This window comes from Salarias fasciatus, chromosome 5, assembly GCF_902148845.1.
Source record: "Salarias fasciatus chromosome 5, fSalaFa1.1, whole genome shotgun sequence".
NCBI classification, from domain to species: Eukaryota; Metazoa; Chordata; class Actinopteri; order Blenniiformes; family Blenniidae; genus Salarias; species Salarias fasciatus.
Genome location: NC_043749.1, coordinates 19,548,456 through 19,569,682, shown reverse-complemented (window position 1 = coordinate 19,569,682; position 21,227 = coordinate 19,548,456). Strand labels below are relative to the sequence as shown.

The 21,227-nt window shown below is 42.1% G+C and overlaps 2 pseudogenes; one reads left to right on the top strand and one right to left on the bottom strand.

Annotated features, from left to right (window-relative positions):
- Nucleotides 1–1,620, bottom strand: part of LOC115388124 (chemokine-like protein TAFA-2) — a 108,712-nt pseudogene extending 107,092 nt beyond the window's left edge.
- Nucleotides 1,621–11,686: 10,066 nt separating this feature from the next.
- LOC115388123 (protein phosphatase 1H-like) overlaps nt 11,687–21,227 on the top strand; it is a 19,087-nt pseudogene continuing 9,546 nt past the window's right edge.

The following is a 21,227-nucleotide window of genomic DNA, read 5'->3' as shown; positions in this document are numbered from 1 at the left end:
AGGCCGCTTCAAGGGCTACTGACGGCGATCTATAAAACAATATAATGGGTTGCCTGTCAGTTGGTGTGAAAGGGAAGATCTACGCCTCCTCTGACTCTCTGAGGAGACTTCAATTAATCACAGCAGAATTGTATCACCCTGCAATAGGAGTGTAAGGTTATTACCATCCCTGTATTCCGCAGGATGAAATGCGATGATAGCACTAATTGAGGGGAAGAAAGAAAAAACAGCTGACCGCACAACACTTGTCAAAGGGATGAAGGGCAGATGAAAGAAAGAGGTGAACAGCAAGATAGACTGAGGCAGGGAAAAGGAGGAGAGACGAAATGGGAGGGGGGGAGAGCAGAAAGGCAATGGAGTTGCAGGGAGAGAAATATTCACAGCAATGTGTAAGCATAATCATCAATATACACAGTCTGGATGCTGAGCAGCTACAGCCAGTTTTCATTAGGGATGTCATCCACGTTATCTCCACATAATACGACAGGATAACAGCATTGTACTTTTCTTAAGTCACAAACAAGCAGCTTAATGCTGGAGCAGATTTTCTCCCATTTTGGAGTTCAGGGATTCACGCTGGCCCCGGTTATGAATTCAGCTCCAGATTTGACTTGGCTGTTGTTGAGCTTTTCTGTGGAGAGCCATGTTATTGTCTGGGGTTACCTTTTTGCCAAGGGACAAGTGATGGGGAAGGAGGAGATAGAGGGATATTTGTGCATTCTTTGGGATTGAAGTAGAGGACAAAAGCAAGTATGCGTCAAGTCTTTGAATTTCAGATAGATAGACGTGCAGATGAGGATTCAAACATGATTTATTATTCTACAAACCCTTCTAAACTGCACTCTTTAATAGAAAGGAGCTCCTTCACAGCCTGAGTGCTCCCATGCAGGCAGGTCTCTGAGGGGAAACTTTAAGGCAGTCACTAATGATTTCATGTTGCTGCACAGACCTGGTCTTCTCTCAATCTGCACAGTGTGAAGTTGAACATTTGCCAGCCTGCAGCTACACCTGTACACCACCTAAATTCAGTTTTCCAGCGGACTGCCGGTGTCACATGAGTCAATAACTATTTATCAGAGTCCAAACGATCGATCATCTAATTGATACGTCTGGGTAATCATATGTTCGGCTGCTGCACACAGGGGAAATCACAATTTAACTTCTGTTTATGAGTGTCTAATAGTTGAATAAAGTAGTAAAATAAAAATGGATTTACCTGTCGTTGTTCTCTCAGTTAATCCCTGGAAGCGTCCCTTTCATTTATTCTCCATTGTCAGACAGAAGCACCAGAGAGCTCTTCTTTAGGAGAATGACATTTCCTCGTCGCTTCAAGACGCCCAGCACCGAACATAATCTGAACACACCGGACAAATGTCAAAGCTCGGCGGACGCACGATCCCTGGGTCAAACAAGTCTGAACTGGGGATGCGGGCCACTTGCAGGATGCGGACTTCAAAGTCTATAAAAGTTGCTGGTCCTCCGACTCTGGCTGGGAAGTTGCCCTCCGCCGGAGCGCGGCGGCAGCTGGACGCGGCGTCGGACCGGCGCTCATAGTTTCTGGATCCGCTGCGCCTTTCCACTGTCCTCCGTCCACATACCGGTGGCTGTCGGGTTTTCGGATTCGCCTGCGCGCAGTTCCAGAAATGGATTGGAGGTGTCCGAGGGATGGGAAGAGCGGGCAGAGCAGCCCGGTGCCGCTGCGCCGGTGTTTCAGCGCCACCCAGAGGCGCAGCTGGGAGTTCCCCCCGGCCTGTGACGGGATCAGGGAGGACTTTAATCTCAGCCGGATTCTCGGGATGAGAACTGCAAGAACGTGTCATCTTGAATGCAGCAGTACACCCACAACAGCAGTGGAGCAAAGACTGTGTCAAATCCCGAGAAGTCCCCGTTTACCGAGTGGAGTTCAAGCGTTTATAAGATGCCGGGAAATGTGACATTTTCATCCCTGTGTGTGTTTAGGATATCAACACATCCTAGGGTGCTCACAAACTCTGCAACCCTGATAAATCCTAAAAGTCTGGCAGACTGTAGAGCTCTCATACATCCTATGTTGTAGAAGTCATTCTAGCTCTACAGTTCACACGCTCTCACACTTTCTAACTCACACACACGCACAACAGATTTTACATGTTGTGTGACATATTGTTGAACTCTAACACCCTCTAGAACGCATACATGTTCCACAATACACATTCTACAACTGACACATTCAAGAGCTCACAGAAATTGTTGCAGATGCCAGATTTGCAGAATATTTGTACGATCTCCATCTCAGTGTTAAACATCCCTGATGTCCTGTACTCTGTCTGGTGATCAGTTTGTGTAAATTAGAGGACACGTGAGACTTACAGAATGTGTCACTCAGAGCAACTTTACTGACATGTTTGGTCTGACTAGTAGTTTCATTGGAGGAAATTAGTAGTATGGGGACTGTTTTCAATTCTTTACTGTAAATCTGAGCTTAGTTGTGTGTCTGTCTCTTTCTGTGTTTGCCCTGTGACGGACCACCTGTCTACCCTGGACACCCATCGTCAGCTGGGAACCGCTCCAGCCCCCTGTATGACCCTGGACTGGACAAAGCAATATAGAAGATGAGTAGGCAGATTTAATAGGATTCGATTCAGAAAAATTTAAAAACACTCTCTCCACCATTTAAAAAAAATCAATTAACTCACAAATATTTGATATTGTTAAAGTTGACAAATCAATTTCCCTCTACTTATTTCTTTCTTTCTTTTTATACAGTGTTCTGTCCCAGAAGCTGTCTTTCTGCTTCATTGTCTTAAGTTTTCAGTATTGTTCTTAGTTTTGTATGACTGCTTGCTTGGCTAGGTGTCTCTTGTAAAAGTGGGAGAGGGGGCGATTTGTCTCCCCTGCATCGTGATTAAAGCAGCAACCGATCAGGCAAAACACATTAAAATAAATCCAATATAAAAGTATTCAGAGCAGAACACATACCCAATTAACTCAAACTCAGAATGCACATTATTTGCATCACACCAAGTTGTTTTTTGTTGTCGCTAACTGTTCAGGATTTTGTGTATTTACCATAGGAAATAGATCATTGTCAACAGCAGATCTACCGGCCATCAATTACATTTGTTGATGGGTGGTAGGTTAAGGCTGTTACTTTGAACGAATAGCTTTAGTGACACACGATTAGCAATACTTCATAGTCTTGCAACTAATTTCTCTGCATTGCATCATTAAATTTATGAGATTAATTTTGACTAAAAGCTGAAGTGTTAATGAAGTCGATTGTGTAAAAACACTATCATTTTAACGCTGCATTTATGCTTTACCTTTCAGCCACAAATTGCATATTTTAAACACATAATGTGTAAAAAAAAAATAAAAAAAAACTCCTAACCTGAATAATTCAAATCATACACATGACACCTTTTCACCAAGTTCATAACAAGTTATTTGTCTCTGACATTTAACTTCCACTGTCCTCAAACATTACTGCCCAGTCTACAAAGGCTTCCCCCCTGTAATTGCATTATCATCTCTCCATTTCTCAAGCAGTCTCTTTCGTCTGGCCCCCCCTGAAAGGCAGGGATGGGTGGAATAATCAATACAAACCTTTGAAATAGCCTGTAGAGATGGGAGGCAAGCTTTTGGATTTGGATTTGATTGATTCTGGACCGCCCTCAGAGAGTGTTATCATCATAAAGCCCAAAGAAAGCCATCGACCTCATAGACATCACTGATAGCACACACACACACACATACACACATGTAAGCAAAATCAAAGGGCAGGACACACAACTCCCCGTGGACTGAAGACAAAGAAATGTCAGTGCATTACCACTGACCAGGCTGAGCCTATGAAATTCAGCCCTGATATGCAGACAAACCTTCTCATCACTTCCCAAACGACTATCAATATAAAAGCTGTTATTTAGATTCTATTTGCATCATTTATATTATACGACTCCCAAAGTCATCGAGTTTCTTTCTTCTTCCCTCCCGCCCGCCCACACACACACACACACACACACACACACGGAGAGAGGAGATGACCTCATTAATCTTCAGTGTATTGTATAGACCTATCCTGTCAAACCCCTGACACTGTGGTTAGTGACACAGCTCCTCTCATTAAATCATATGACAGGATGAGGTCAGCCAAGAGGTAAGTTGTCTCGGGCTGTGTGTGAGCAGATAAAGCCAGAAGTGTGAGCCTCCGTCAGAGAGCTCGGCGACGTGTATACTGTAGGTGGCAGCTGAGGTGACTCACAAAGTAATCTCCGTTAGGGAGCACTCGGCATCACAATCTAATAAAAGACTCTGGTTTTGTCTCTTTGAGGTCACTCCACGGGGAGAAGCACACATCCTCTGAGCGCAAGGCGTCATGTGAATCGGCGCCTCGCAGAGGACAGCTCACTGCCTTTCGGGGTCCTGTTACTGTAGGTGGCACCTTGCATAACACTCATCATTCCCATGCTTGTCATGCCATGATTACTTTCACTTCACGCAGGGAACAAGGTTGCGGGGGCTTCGTGGCCGCACATTGATTGCGGTGGTTTTCAGCCTAAAAAACAGCAAACTGCGGGGAGTCGGGCGAGCACTCTGCCTGAACCTGTCCCGGCTTTCACTGCGGAAGTGTTTGAAGACAGTGAGACGTCTAGCAGAAATTGCAAGGGGAAAAATAGGAGGCATTATGGCCTCAGGAATGGAGCTCACCATCAATAATGCAGAGGAAGCAGTGGTTAATGCCCCCTTTAATTCAACAGGTCTGCAGACACCAGCACAGTTATTCTTCCTTAGCTGCAGATGCTCGGTGAGCAGCAGCTACATCAGGCTTTATGGCGTGGTGTGCGGTTACACTGCCCGGTCTCCTCCAACCTCAATCTCGATTGCAGAGCCATTAATGGTTTTCATCAGGAGCCCTCAGTAATAGCGTTTCGAACTCCACCGACACTCTTGGAAACCAGCGGGAGATGCAATCACAGAGAAGGAACTCGCATTATGACGCTCCAGCATTCATATTTAACACATAATGCAACATCAGTCCTCAAGTTTCCTCAAGATTTTGCTGTTTCTTGACTCTTTTCAAAGTTTTCCTTTTTGTGTGTAGACACAACATAGAGAATATAGAACGTTTTTTTTCAGATTGTTTTTCAACAAATTAGATGAAACAGTAAGAAAGCCCTAAAAACTTTTTATTTGATGTAGATTCAGATATTTGTTTCTTTTGCTGATGGAACAGACTTTGCTCATATGATCTCTTTTTTCTTCACAGTTCAAAAACTGAATGAAAGACAAAGATGTAAGAAAAATGTTGAAAATTGGTTAAAATGTTTAATTAATGAGTCATCTACTGTTTAAGACTTCATTTTTTGTTGTCACTGTATTGATGTTTTTCAGTCCGGGGCTTCGGGGGTCAGGGCGTGGCCAGAACCGGAATGCTGGCCCTGCAGGTCACCAGACTGGAGGCAGAGAATACAGGTGAGGAGAAAGTAAGAAAAAACACTCAAGGCTGAGTTACCGGTCACACTGACTTAGACAGATGAGGGTTTACAATCTCACGCTGAGTGAGGTCTGAGGTCCAGTTGAATAGAGCCAGTGCTCATCAGGGAAATGATCCTCACCCAGCAGCAGGTGACACAGCTCCCTGCAATCAGCAGCCGCTCCCTGCCCCTGCAGACACAGTCTGGCACCACCAACCTGAAACAGAGACAGAAACACAAACAGAACAAGGCTGCAGGAGCACAGAGTATGACAGTTAGACACTTTGAAATCATACAGTAAACTAAAAAACGGTTAGACATTGGGGAAAATTGGCCAAAAGCACTCATTTGTTTATGTCTGACAATTCTACAACTACAAAATCAAAATGAACCCAGTCAATTTTCTAGTAAAAGAGTTACTCTGACTAAAATGAAATAAAAAGGAAACTTGGTACGACTTGATATTTGATAAGCAGCTAAAAATCCACAATAAAACCAAACTTCTTGGTATTATTTATTTACCACACAACAAAGAACTTGTCTTCCATATGCTTTTATTGCCGCCTTGTGAAATTGGCTCACAAAATGAGTTTTATCTGAAATTATAAAGCCGTGAAATGAATGTAGTGGAGTAAAATATGGGGTGGGAGTCGAAGAAAATAAAAGCTATCTGGAAATGTTAACTGTCAATAAATGCACTGAGGTGTAATATGTGAGAAGATAAAACAATCATGCATTTCATTTTTTTAATCCAATGTGTCACACAACGGGGTCACAGATTGATGCAGATGTTAAAACTATTGCTTCACAGAGAGAAAAACATGCCTGGATTTCCTACTGCTGCCTGTGTAAACATGCAGCTGAAGCTAATTGGGAACTTCGGATTTAAAGATTTATACTTATTGGTAGGTTTTCCTCAAGCAAAAGAGGTATGCTTGTGTGGTGTATTCTTTTTTCCGTTTCTGTATAATATGAACTTTTCTCTTAGTCTTGCTCCCTGATAGTCTGCATAGACGTCTCTTGGCGGAAGAGATTTCCTAAACAGAGACCAGAGTCTGAACTTCTATCACCGCAAACACAAAGCCAAAGAAGTCATGGGAACTAATTCTCCCGTCATTTCGCTGTTTCCCTGGGATTCGGAGCAGCCTGCCTCAGCAGCCTCTGTCAGGGCGGCAGTGGGTTCATCAGGAGAGAGATTAAATCTTCATCCACTGCTACTGGATGTTGGGAGTACTTTATCTTTGGGGAAGGGAATAAAAGTAAAGCAAAAAAAAAAATCCATCCTTCGAGGCAAGGGAAATCATTTAATTTAGTTTTATCACTCGCCAGCATGTGGTGTTGTCGACAGTCTGCAATGGAGCAGCTGCTATTATAGAAACTAGTCAAAACAAGGGGATGAAACACAGAAGATATGCCAACACAGAGACACGTCTCTCACTGAGTCGGCTATAAAATGCAAAATGTCATCTGCTTAGGAGGCCTACAAACATAATGAGCAGAAGATTCCTATGAGGCATGTCTGCAGCAGTCAAAGACGATCATCTGGTGGTGCAATGGCACCATCTATTGGAGAACTGACGCAAACATCAGCGAGGGGGGAAAAAAAACCCAGATGACGTCTTCAGTAAATTTAATATTCTTTGAGGCTTTTTTACTTAACTTAGTTTTATGGAGGCAAATAAATAAAAGCTCCAGGACAGTGAATAAAGATAAAACACTATGATGTCAGCTTAACAGTAAAACCAGTCATTATTCAGAAGCTTGTAGCAACTCATAATGTAATAAAGACTCATAATTCGATAGCTTCAGTGTCATAATCGTTGTCTTTTTTTTTTTGATAAACGCATGAGAACCTATTACGATAATATTGGCTTTGCACATAAAACTCATTACATTGATAGTTTCACTGTACCACTCACAGAAATACTACAGTATGACTCATTTTGAAACAAAAGTGATAAAGTGACATGATTTTTATCACAGTCATTCCTACAGATGTGAAAGAACACGTAAGACAATACTTACTATGAAATAAATGTTGGTTCCACCAAATAATTGTACTCATGTGTTGAAATCCATGTGTTTTGTTATATTTCACCTTTAGTTCTTCAAGGTTTTATCCTTTAAAAGGGAATTTTTCCTTTCTGCAGTCACTTATGCCTGCTCATGTGGAACTGATGGGTTTTTATCTATAAAAATGTGCAGAAATGACTGTGTTGTACATGTTGCAATGTCTTAATAATTTAAATGAAATTTCAAAATGTGAAATAATGGTAATGTTTACATGAAATACTAAATACTGAAAAAAATAATACGGTGAACTTTATTGTATTAGAAAAAGATTGATTTAAAACCGATACATTGTTGCCAGCTTTTCAGTTAGTAAAAATTCTAAATGACATCATCACCTAATTTGCATAGCAGCTAATTAGCATATCTAAGTCAAATTAGATGATTACGTCATTTAAAATTGACGTTGTTGCCAACTCCTCAGTCAGGAAAGTTCTTTTTTTTTCTCCTTGTCCTATTCGGCAGCTGGGGCGTGCAATATTGTATGATTGAAGCCTTTTACTGTCCGAACAGATTTTAATGTTAGCAGCAGGAGGAGATTCATTCTCTTCCTGCTGCTGCCTTTATTTGAAACTGGCATCCACACACCACATGCAACAGAGAACAATCCAAAACCACAATCTAAACAGCACCAAAGCAGATCCGACAAGCAACACAGAAACCGACAAAACCAAAATTGGTAGCCAACACAAAGATCGACAGAACCAGAACCGATTTATTTTTTCCCACAAAAAAGTGGAAAAAATAAAAAGTTGATGAAACAAACAAGTGAACAGACAAGGCCAAACCGCAAAAGGCATAGAGAAGTGCAGGATGGAAGTGCAAGGACACCACAATTTTTTTTTTTTTTTTTGATGTAGCTAGTAGTAAACTGGAGGCGTGCAAACAGAGATCGAGTCGGAAATACACCGGAGCATTAAGAGCGGTCTACTATAGATCACCATTAGTCTAACCTACCACAAAGAGACAAGGTAACTGAGTCCACAGGTAGAATGTGAAGAGTGATCATGGAAATGTGATAGTGACAGTGATAGTGTTTCAAGCATATATGATCTCTGACTCCTGAGAAGGCCAGAAAGCAGGCCAGAGAGGCCCTCGGGGCCCAGAGACCCAGCGGCCATCACAGAGCCCAGATCCGAGCCGCTCCCACAGGCAGATGCCCAAGCATCGGTCCAGAAAAGGGGCAGAGGAAAGCCTCGGCGGCCCCGGGGCCCGGCCGGGCCCCGGGGAGCGAGGACCGGCAGGAGCCGGCCCCCCCGGGCACGGGACGCCTGGGCCAGGCAGAGCCCAGAGCCCACTGCCCAAGAGCCCAAGAGCAAGCCCCCCCCCCCACTCAACGGAGGGCCATGACCCACCCGGAGAACCTGCCCACACAGGCCAGTGCCCCCCCAGCGCTCCAGCCACGTACCTCGAGAGAGCATGTGTGTGTGTGTGTGTGTGTGCTTGTCTGTGTGTGTGTGTGTGTGTGTGTGCGCACCTAACTGCAGACTTGCCCATACAGCTGTACTTATGTTTGTACTGTCTTTGTCTTGTCAGTAAAAGGGCAGGAGGTGTGAAGTGTTCAGTTTTGAAGTGAAAGAAAACAAATCTGTCAAATAAAGTGAAAAAAAGAGAATTGCATATACAGACTGTACTGTCACTTTATCATTGAATTAAAAAAAAGGAAACCAGACAAAACATATGTCTTTGGTCTGCTCCTTGACCAGCAGTGTACAACACAAAAAATTATACATACAAAGGTGAAAATAATAATATAATAATAATAATAATATAATAATAATAATAATAATAATAATAATAATAACAACAACAACATAATGGTCATTATTTCTGGATTACTAGAGGACAAAAGAAAGAGTACTCCAGGTTTTACGTCCACCATCATCAGACTACGAGATGAAACATGAACAAGATCTTCAGTAAGAACTATTCTGTCACGAAATTGTGGGCTATTCTTCTATGAGTGCCGCTCCTCTGTGAAAAAGGCCTCTTGTGTAATGCCAGCTCTCTTCATTAAATATGAAGTGCTTCAGCGTGGAGGAGGCATAAATGTGTTCCCATTTGATCAATGGCCTTTTACTTTAACTCATCCTTTATAGAAGTATAGGTCACAGCTTCCCTGGAGGCTCAAAAAGTTTTCACTTGGAGAAACTTTTCCAATAGCTGGATTGAACAAAAAACTAATTGCTCATTGATATTATGATTTATTTTGTCTTCCTATCACTGTAGACGAGCCCAAATATCTGTCAAATACTCATATTATTCCTTATGTCAGCACATTATTTATATAGTATTCACCACACAGTTATCAGAGAATAACAGTTTATTTAACATTGGAAGTTTGAATCAAGGTTGAAATGTGAAAATGTGATGATTCCAAAACACATAAATGGAACTGTGTATTTAAACAGCACCCACAAGAAAAAAGACACTATGCCTTTCTTTGACTGTTTCTATTTCTGGCGTTACTTTAAAGAATTCATGTGTTTACCATCATGAAAGAAACAGAGAGAAATTGAAAACCACACTTTCTCCCAGACAGGCAGCATCGAGATACTAATTCAACTCATACATGCGTTTCAAGCCATGAGGAAATTCTCACACAGAGAGAAACATAGAAACTCTACAGAAAATGGCCCCAAGCCTGCAATGCTACAGCAGGTATTGGCACTTTGAGGCTATATGGTTAAGTAAATCTGATAATTATCGGTATATTAAATAGGCCACTTGGGATCCCTTTGGAACGAAAATCCTTCAGGTAATTGAAGTTCCAGCGGCAATACCATAATAAAAGGACAGATGTTTTGTCCTGCAACTACTTTTTCTTCCTCTGTCCTCTGGTAATGGTCCTACAAAGGTTATTTTCAGCATATTTAGGCCAAGTTGTTATGATTATCCTTGATTATGTTTATAAGAAGTTTGTTTTAAATAAAAATAGAAAGTTAAATGCATGAATTAAAATGTATAAAGTAGTATTATTTTTATTTTATTTTTTTATTTACATTAAATCAGTTGCCATAATTCTCACTACAGTCAAGGTGATCAGTCATAATTTTTCTCTTTGAAACTCAAGATGAATATTCTGCGGCTCTCATAATGACCCGTCCCTGTCAGGTAACCGTGATGGGTAGAGGTCTTCTGGGTTCTGCTGTGATGGTGGCAGAGCTGAGAGCAGATGGCTTCATGTTCCATTTTTAATGTTTCATGGATTCAGGTTACACATTCTGTGCTCCCATGGTGCCATATTTCCATGTTACATGTTGTTTTATCTTTCATGTTTTAAGTTTTTATGTTTCCATGGTATATGTTCCTCTTTGGGGGCCACACTGTGATATAGTGGTTAGCACTCTTGTCTCGCAGCATGATGTTACCCAGTTTGACTCCTGGCTTGGGGGCCTTTCTGTGTTATTTGCATGTTTCCCATGTGTGTACTGATTTTCTTTAAGTACTCCAGTTTCCTCCTTATGCAACTGAAATAGGATAAAACACTGTAGATTATAGTTGTTTTGTGTTTCCAGGTTCAATGTTGCAGTTGATGTTTGTTCTCTCTTATGTTTCCCCTGGTAGAACTTTAATACTTTCAGAATTGCACGTGATCATGATCTTGTGCCTTTACTCCAGTTGTTTTCTTCCATGACTTTTAAGGGTCTTTTATTTATTTTTACTTGCAATAAAAAAAAGTAAGAGTCGACTTGCATCTGCATCGTGAATCAGCAAAGTCGAATGTGTTAGAAATCAGATGAACTTCTGCACAGTGCTGTCGGTCACATGAACGCGCACAGAGACCAACCTGAGCATCATCACCACATCCTTCCTCTTCAGCGCGAATCAGCTGAAAACTCGTCGATGTGACTCAAGCAGCCTATAAATATTACGTGTAGGTGTTGTGTGTTTCGATCCGTGTGATGTTTTCAGTGTGTGTGGGGTGTGTGTGTAGCCCTGCCTCCTGAGATGAGCTGTAGCCTCCTGCTGGAGGATTTCTGCCTTCACGCAGCCGCTCAGACCTTTATTCTGTTTGAATGAGGAAACATCACGTCTGCCTCTCTGGAGCTGTCACATGGGGCCGATCGCTTCCTGAAATGATCCTCGTCAGTAGCGATGTAGCGTTTTTATGTTTTTGTTCTTCTAACGTGACATCGCACCGCGTTTGATTTTTGTTTTTTTTCGGCCGATCGGAGCGTCCGCGCGCCGATGATGATCAGCAAAGTTAAAAACGCCATGTCCAACCTGGTGGGAGGGATGGTGCCGCACGGACACCACCACCACCACCACAACCACCACCCAGGGGGCGGCCAGACCTGCGGACCGGACAGCCTGCCGCCCCGCTTCCCCTACGGCCGGCCGGATTTCTTGGACCTCACCCCGGAGCTCCTGCAGTACTCCACCGAGCACGCGTCGCGGCCGGTGCTCACGCTGAAACGAGACAGCAGGCTTCCGTGGCGCACGGGATACGCAGAGTGAGTATGCATCGATTTTTTTTTTTTTTTTTTAATCCGGGAAAACAAAACCGTGTTGTGATGTTATGGCGGGCCCGATGAGTGTCTGGCCTGGGGAGTGTGTTTGCTGCTGCAGCGCAGCACCTCGGAGTGTGTTGCAGCAGCCAAATGATGGCCAACACGGCCCAGCTCAGTGTTCCACCCCCGAGCGGCTGTCTGCGCTGTTATCAGACTAAATGCTCATATTCACAACACTGTATGTAGGATCTTAAACTACAGCTTTTTTTTTTTCTCAGATCAGTTTAAATGAATGTATTGGAAATACAAAAAATGAAACACTAAATATCATGTTATCCTGCTGTTTTATATCCATCACTTAATTAAAAAAAAAAAAAACCCTGGTTCCTTTTTTTTCTTCTCCATGCAAGTCTTGTATTCATCCAAACAGCCAGATACAGCATTGGCCGGTGCAGAGCTCCTCTCCTCCTGTCCTTGGTTTTTATTGCTGCTGCTGCTGCTTTTATATTCAAATACACCTGCAGTGTCCTCACAGGTGGCAGCAACGCTGCAGCATTTCATTCACGCCATTGGCCAAAATGTGCCGTTTGGGTGATTCCTCAGCAGGAAAAACCATTTCCAGGCGATTTACTCTCCCACTGAGAGGAGGTATGAAGGTCTGAATAGCTTCACTAAACCACTGCGTGGGCCATGCCACTTCTGCAGGACTCTCTGTGGAATTCAGGGAAAAAAGAAAGAGCTGAATCATGCATAAAGTCTCAAGGGGACAGGCATGAGATTTGTGACCAAGGCTGAATGAGAGGGGTCAAACGAGGGCAGCGTAATGCAGAAAACGTGGGATTATTCAGCTGGTCCTGCACTGTCATTGAAAGTCATTTGCATCCTGCAGCAAATTACTCACTGTTGTTGTCACTGCACACTGTATTCATAGCATTAACGGTGCTGTTTACAACGCCACGTAATCGCCTGAGCTGATCACACGTCAGCTGCCTGTGCTCTTTTAGCGCAGCATGAAAATCCCTCAAATCTGCGATTCTGCGCCCATCAGTGTGAAACATGGTCCTGTTTACAGCTAAAACTCAACGTCAGTCCTGCATAAATGGCACTGCAAAGTCAACACCTAAACCGAAGGCCCTTCTGATGTCAAATAATTGCAGATGTCATTGTGTAAAGCGCAGTATGCATGGCTAATGTACAATATATCATATGTTTGGGGTTGATTTAAAATAATAAACACCACAGTGCAAGACTAGTTTATGGACCATCCAGCAGATCTGACCTGTCTGCCCATTGCTGTTTGAGCTTTCTGTGCTGTAACCAACAGGAGCGACGATGTCCTCAGAGTGAGTGGAAGCGATCCATTTGGATTCCTCTTGCTGGCTTCCACTCAAACTCCGGGCAACTTCTTCCCTTTGATATCTGTTAATTAGAGTCTCTGCGTCATTCTGGTGGTAATGAGGATTCACAGTTATTGTTTGCAACTTTGCTTTTTCCTGGCATCGCAGTGATGGAGTGGAGCTTGCCTCATTGCTCAAAGATTGGTTTTCGTTCTCAGATAAGAGCCCAAGGGTGCAATTTTAAGGGGAATCGGGGTAAAATTCTGTTTACAATTTTAGCACCAGCCACACGTGAGATGCAAAGGATGATGATCAGAACCATAATATTGACGTACAAACTCAACAGCATAAATATTTCAGCGCACTTACGGTATCACTCTCAAACTGCTTTTGTCAAATGGTTATTTGATACTGTTTAATTCACTTCAGGTCCTCCAACAAAGAGATGACAAAACTGAGTTTCAGGAGGTTGAGACTCAGAAGAATATAAAGGAAAGTATTTTATTGCAGACTAGGTAATATTTTCTTTCATTAGTAGCTTCAGTATTACGCTAAAATGAACAAGCAAAGGTTGAAAATCTGATTTTGCTGATATAAATATTCTCATGCATAATGCATTGTGGCCCACAAAGTGACTCAATGATTTAATGAAAAATAAATACAGAAAGTCACATGGGATTTGTGGTATATTTTCAGATTTTTGAAACTTATTTTGGCATGCTTAAATTTCAATATTACCTAGTTTTGTAAATACATTGCAAAAAATGTGTGCAACTGTCATAATATTTAATACTCACTAGTAAGATATTAAGGCTTGTTTTATGTTGTATTCTGAAATGAATTTAAAAAAGACCCATTATAAACAGTTTTTCTTGCCAGTACATCCTGCTGTTGGAGTATTGGCAATACAGAGTGAGAACTGTCCTGATTTTGAAATGAAGTGTCAAAAAAACAGCCCTTATGTTTGACTGAAATCCCACTTTCCAGGTTTCTCTATTTTTGCATAAAATGTGACAGGATATTTTGACTAGAACGCCACAACTGAATAAAATGGCAAGATGTAACGTCGGACTAACTTATTCTCTTGACAAGCTCGATTTGGACTTTTTTCTGTGTGTGGTTGCTCTGAAGTAACTCACTAAAGCATTTTATTGCTTTTATTCTTAGGTTTTTATAGAGCATGACTAGTGTGAAGTAACTGGAGAATGTCTTCCTGAAATAATGAGCATCTCAAAATAATGTAGGATTTTCCTTTTTGCGAAACATAGCTGAGAATTTGTCATTCTCTCTCTCTCAACTGACTGTTCTTGGGTTGTGAAATATTAATTAGTCACATGTTCAACCGTTGATAGACAAAAAGAATGAAACTTGTGTGTCCAGATCCGTTATTCATGAGTCACTGATTGATTTGTTGTCTTTTATTTTGGAAATACTATACACGTCATTATGCTTTCATTCTCCGGGGGATTTGTTTATCCTGCCACCTTCCATTTCTTTGTGCTGCACAAACGTGACAAGCAGCTTCCTCTCCCCGCAAAGGAATTCAGAAATGACAAGTCTAATTCTCCAGCGCTCCTCATAAAGGCTTGAGACTGGAGGATTTTATGTAAGCAGGCCTGCGGTGTTTGTCAGGAGGCCAGCTTCGGTTCAGGTAGCCCACTGTCGGCCAGCTTACGCCAACGCCGTCTTCAATGATGCAGTAAAACGCAAAGTCAATATAGGGGATTGTCAACCACTCAAAAAGGGGTTTGATGGTTTCTAGAGGGCTTTTTCCTTTCAGTGGATTTCATGCACCGCTGCTCTGCCTCTGATTGAACCTCAAGGGTTTCCACATCTCTGAAACAGCCTCTGCTCCCTGTAGGAGGTTATCATTATAGAGCTTTCCACAAGTTTTATACAAGCTACATTTTTACTACAGATTTGTCTTTTGTCTGAGAGGTGACGTCTTCACGCAGGCATTTTTATCACATGTGTGATGCTCGGCGGTCACAACCCAAGACTTCACAGGAACTCTCCCTGCTTCCTCTTTTCAGCTTTCCTTACATAAACTTACAGTAGCAGGCTCAAGATACAGAAGCACTGTTTGACGAAACACAACCAATGCAATTTTCAGTCACAGGATGTACAAACATGTGACCTGTACCAATATGTGAATGAGTGAAGGGATGACCGAAGCTCTGCATTTAGACCAGCATCCTCCTACTCAGCAAACGGCTCATGTGACTGCTGTCAAAACAGACTCAACGCTAATTATTGACTGTTTTGTGTGCGGAAAATTATGCAGGCATAGGTAGAACATGCAAAAAGGAAAAAAATATATATGTCCACTAAGATTTGAATTGGGGATAAAAGACGGGTTGCAGTGATTTGCATGTTTGTCCATAGTCCTGCTTGCAGATCTCTGGTCCTGGCGGAAAGTGGAGACGTCAACCAGGCCATTTTTAAATTCTTCCCCATCGTTAGTCCTAATGCAGGCGCCCGCAGTGCCGGACACCGTGGGGCCTGTCCACTGCTTTCAACTGATTAGAGCGTGAAAGGGCTTTTTATAATCCACATTTGGACAGCCGTTACATTTTGAGCCTCAAATTTGTAGCACTCTGATATCTGAGCTTCTGGCGAGCCGGCTTCCATTTTCAGTAATGATCGTAATCAGCTGCATTATATGAAAAATGAGCGGCCAGAACCGTTCATCTGATAAGATCTTTCTCTCAGGAGGTTTCTCTCTTGTGTGTTGTTGTTTAACTATTGACTTTTTCCACCTCCATTCTGCTTTTTATTTTTCATTATAATCTCCCAGTCCGTTTCTTCTGCCTTGCCTCCGATGAGCCCAGCACTGGACGAACTGACAGACTCCTAATCCTCCGACTCCAGAGCTTTCTGAGGAATCTTAATGACAGCACTTGAAATACTAGAATTGCATAACAGGTATTATTCTGTATTATTCAGCTAATGTGGCATTTATCTATAATTGAAAATGTTGCATATATAGCAGCGTGAGATCCAGACTGCAGCTGCCTTTCATGTGGCAGCTTGGAAGACCAGGCTCGTGGATGTTTGCATATTTCTCCAGACACATGATCATTTTTTGCATTTGTGCAGATTTTGTTTTGCTTCTTGTGCAAACAGTGAACAGTTTACTTCAGCAGTGGTAGAAAGAACATGGTCCACCTTCTTCTTTAACGGTTTTAGGGGTTTCTGGTTTAATGTCACGATCAGTGTTTCATTTATTCACTCGTCATTATTGTTCTTGTTTATGTATTTAGTACTTTATCCAATTTCTTATGTGGTGTTTTTCTTTCTTTCTTTTTTATTCTGGTTAAGCAACAAATCAGATCCAAGTGTTTGTTTCCCCATTCTTGTCCTTAAAAGCTGCTGCAGTGCATTTTAGGTGTCTCTGCTTTAAGACTCTTCAATCAACCGGGCATTAAACAGTTCCTGCAGAACCTGTTGAGTTTGATGTAGGCGTGTTGGAAGACGGAGCCACACTAAAGACTTGGATTCATTGAGAAACCAGAGATCCTGACAGAGAATATCCCCGATTGGAATCCAGTCGGTGCCATTTCTGTTCAGAGTTTTATGATTCCTTACATAAACATGCCTTTGGGTAATCAGTGCCTCAGAATTTCTCACATTTGTGAATGTTTGTAGAAATGTCTGTCTCTTTGTGTTCGCCCTGTGATTGACTGGTGATCATTCCAGGAAGTGTCCTGCTTTCACCCTGGAACACGCTTCAGGACACTGTTTCCCTGACGCAGAAAAAAGTAATAGAAGATACAGACACAGAAATTGTGGAAAAGGGTTGAGAAGGCTAACATTCCACTACTGATATGACTTAAATTCATCAAGGGGGCAGAAACATATCTCCATAATCATGTGGATTGTGTAGGAAGAGATTGTTTGCCACAAGATGTCCGTCAGATAAGCTTGTGTAGTGTTTACAGCCGTCATCTCTCGTCCTGTTTGCAGGCAGCCACTGTCCTGCATCTCTTATCTCCCTGCGCCGATATGTTACTCTAATGAAATGATTTATTCATTCAGATGGCTTTTACTGAGGGGGAAAAAAGACAAACGCAAGCTGGTGGCTTGTCGGGACCAGGCTTGCAGTTTGTTCCTCCAAATGGCCAATCAAACAAACAATGGAGGTTTTAAAATGGAGGAAATTGACACACATGGACTCATTTTAATTGCTCACTGATGTTCAGTGTGAAACAGGATTCTGAGATCATGCATTTGGAACCGTTTTGAAACCGAGTGGCTTGGTGAAAAGTGTCTGACACCGTTTCTCCACAACCATAATTTCCAGGTCTGTGTTTATTGTTTCTATTGCATTTATGGCACACATGCAGATTTAAATGTGTAACTGGATACTTTCAAGTAATTATCTCCATAATGTTTTGCACAGATTTCGGTCCTCTTAACGCTGGAGATTTGGTATTTCCAGCTGGTTCACACACCGGCAAAGTGGATGCTGCTTGAGTTTGAAACAGTGCATTACTCTAAAGCCATTATCCTCCACAAGCTTCAGCTCATAATAAAAACACTTAATCCCTCCTGGAAGTTCCCCGTGGGACGTGACTGCATCCTGCCCCACTTTTTACCTCACTCTTCGACTCGCTCGCTCCATCCTCCTGGCTGCCGCCGTGTTTATATGCGGTCAGACGATGAGAGCAAACAGCATCAATCATGCAGGCCAGGGCTCACGTTACCCTTCATATCTTTTCTCCATCAGGGTGATCAATGCGGGGAAGAGCATGCTGAACGAGGACCAGGCCTCTTGTGAGAAGCTGTTTGTGAAGAAGCCAAGTGGAAAACACCGTAACTCGTCTTCTGGAGGACAGCGGGGTGAGCGGGGGGCCAAACCTTGACCAACAGAGCACCAGGGTTTAGGAAGAATCACTTAAAATGTCTTGAGGATGATATCAGCATACTTAACATGCTGAAGGTGTCTGAGGACTATATTGTTCAACGATAGATTCAGTTCTCCTTATCTGGCCTGAAATGTAACAGGAGACTGTTAGAAGTGGATTCTTACAGCCTCGCGCTATCTCTACATGCACTACAGTCACCTGACACCCAGCAGTGGTGTCTACATTGTGTCTGGTATTGATGGACCTTGTTACTTGGAATTCCTCCTCAGTACCGGTCAGATTTTCACATTTTTCCACTTCCAATCACCACTTTTTGGACCCAAACATAGTCAGAACGTCCTCAAAGCCACAAACAACAACATATAGGAATATGTATTTTTTTTTCCTATTATGCACTATTGTACATTTTAGAATGAAGACAAAAAGATGATTATTGACTTGGAGAAAATAGGCTTAAAGTGTTTATAATACAACAGGTAAAGGTACAGTGATGATGAAATGAATAACAGATTCAATAAAGTCCCCGGGGAGCTTGTTGATCAAACTGCAGCATATCCATCTTCCATTAATGTAGTCACTTCTCTCTGTCCATGCAAAACGTTTATGACTACTTGTTTCACAACTAGAAAACAACTTTTTCTCTCAGTTTCACTTTTCACTTTCAGATGCCTTATAAGGAGCTGGCGAACGGAGTTAACATATATTCTACACACACAGAAAAGCACATGCATGCCCTCCGTTCAGTGTTAATGAATGCCATCACTTCTCGTCGCACCCTTCCCCCAACTCCAGTCTTGCATCACAGACATAAGCAGATGTCTTCAGTAGTGACGTAGTCCAACTCAGCCTATAAATATTCCGTAATCACAAAGGTGGCCTTTCCATCACTTGTGAACATACTCTTAAAAGAGAAAGGTTTGAATTTTACCAATTTTGTGTGTGTACGGGAGATTTATGCCACATGAATTCATAACCATTTCAATGACGATGGACAGTTTTTGTCCAGTAAAATTGGAAATGGAAGAAACATATTGCTTACTGTGCCAAAAAAAAGTCAGCAGCAGCAGACACTGAGTGAGCCTGTAAGCCCCCACAATCTGTTCGCAGCTGTAATCTCATAGGAGCTTTTATTAAACCCAGGAATTAATTCTGTGTTTTATATCACTGCTTTTCTCTCTATTGTTGTTTCCAACATCTTTTTTTTTTTTTTTTTTCCTAGGATGGCACAGGAATCCCCCTCCACTTCTGGGGGGTGTTCGATGGACACGCCGGCTCGGGCGCCGCCATCATGGCCTCCAAGCTGCTCCACCGCCTCATCAGAGACCGGCTGGGAGAGATCTGTCACCTCCTGGAGAACCCCGGCAGCGCGCCCCCGATCTGCCTGGCCAAGAACGGCAGCCCGTACCAGGCCGACTCCAAGAAAGGCGCCGCGCAGGAGCCCGAGGACCCCGACGCCGTCAGCGACTCCGCCGTGCGCTTCCACATGGAGAAGGTCGTGAGCATGGAGAGCCTGGTGATGGGGGTCATAGAGACCGCCTTCAAACAGATGGTGAGCAGATGACGGCTAATGTTGCGTGAGAGAAAATAAGTAAACAGTCCGCGAAGCATTCCTGAATACTTCCTCAGAAAATTCCGTTATTCTTTCATCATTGTTTAGTTGTCAATCTTTTGTTTCCTCTTTTCCTTTAGAGTAAATGTACACAATCCATTGATTCAGTGAGACAAATAGAGACTTCTGCCAGGACTCAAATCTTTACTGATGTTTTCTGATCTCTGATAAAGATTGTCAGCTCAGACGACATCAGAATGTGGCACCAGAGACCATCACAGACTCAGCAACAGGAAAAATCTTTGATTCTGGAGGGTCCGTGTTTAAAATGTTGTCATTTGTAAAAATCTTTTCATGAATGAATCATTATTTTAAAAAATTACACTTATATGCTTATTTCATGATGCATTTTCTTCTTTTTTCCTGAATTTGTTGATAAATTCAAATCATAGCATATCTTCAGTCCAAAACTGTTAAAGACTGACTAGAATCCAAATTAATCCTCCTCTTGTCTTACATGATGCTCATAAATAAACCACAGTCCAGGTAATGTGTTCTTCAAGGCTAGCTCATTTCTTTTCATTAGAACATTTTAATTTATTTTTTGTCAGTGAATTATGAAGAATATAGAGAGCTTTCTGGTGTGTTGAAGGCAGAGAGGGGGATTCATTTTTACTGTGGGAACCTTAATCTCAAAACCAGGAGTGTACGAACCGCCATGAAGAGGATGTGCATCTCAGTCAGTGGAGCAACGAACTGAGTGAAGAACTGAAACACTGTCCAAACATGAGACTGTTCAAAACACAGGCTCAGACTGATCATGATAAACCCGGACAGGAAGGAAGAGCTGTGGTGAAGTTATATAGGAGTCTGTTTCACTGTAAAGAAGACTGCACAGGGGTGTATGATTGTGTATTATATGTTGGCGTGTGGATGGTTTCATGTATATCAGAGGGCTGCACTGTCTGAGTTGTGTGTTTATGATGAATGGGTGTGTGCATACACACACTGTACGGTCATATTATGTATGTATGCCTTTTATGTTTAAATGTACATATATAAGTAGAAATCATATTTTGGGGGGAAAATCAGAAACAAATTTTTAATTGATTATTGCATATTGGAGATTAAATAAGTTTACTTTGTCCTACATGTTTTCAGACATTTACAAATACATGTGTGAGTGTATGCATATGTGTAGAAATTATCATATGTGTATTTGAGTTCTTATTGATGTTTCACTTATTTTTATTCAATATTTTGTAGATATGCGTTTTCTGTTTGTTTAGAGCATGTCTGCAATTATTTAAGGAAAATAAGTTGAAGTTTTCAACCACAAATATCTTTATTGTTATTTTGATCTTCTTCTTTATTTCAGGATGACCTGATTGAAAAAGAAAAAACGTCTTATGCCATTTCTGGTGGGTGTTGTGCCTTAGCTGCTATTCATCTAATGGGAAAACTCTATGTAGCCAACGCTGGAGATAGCAGGT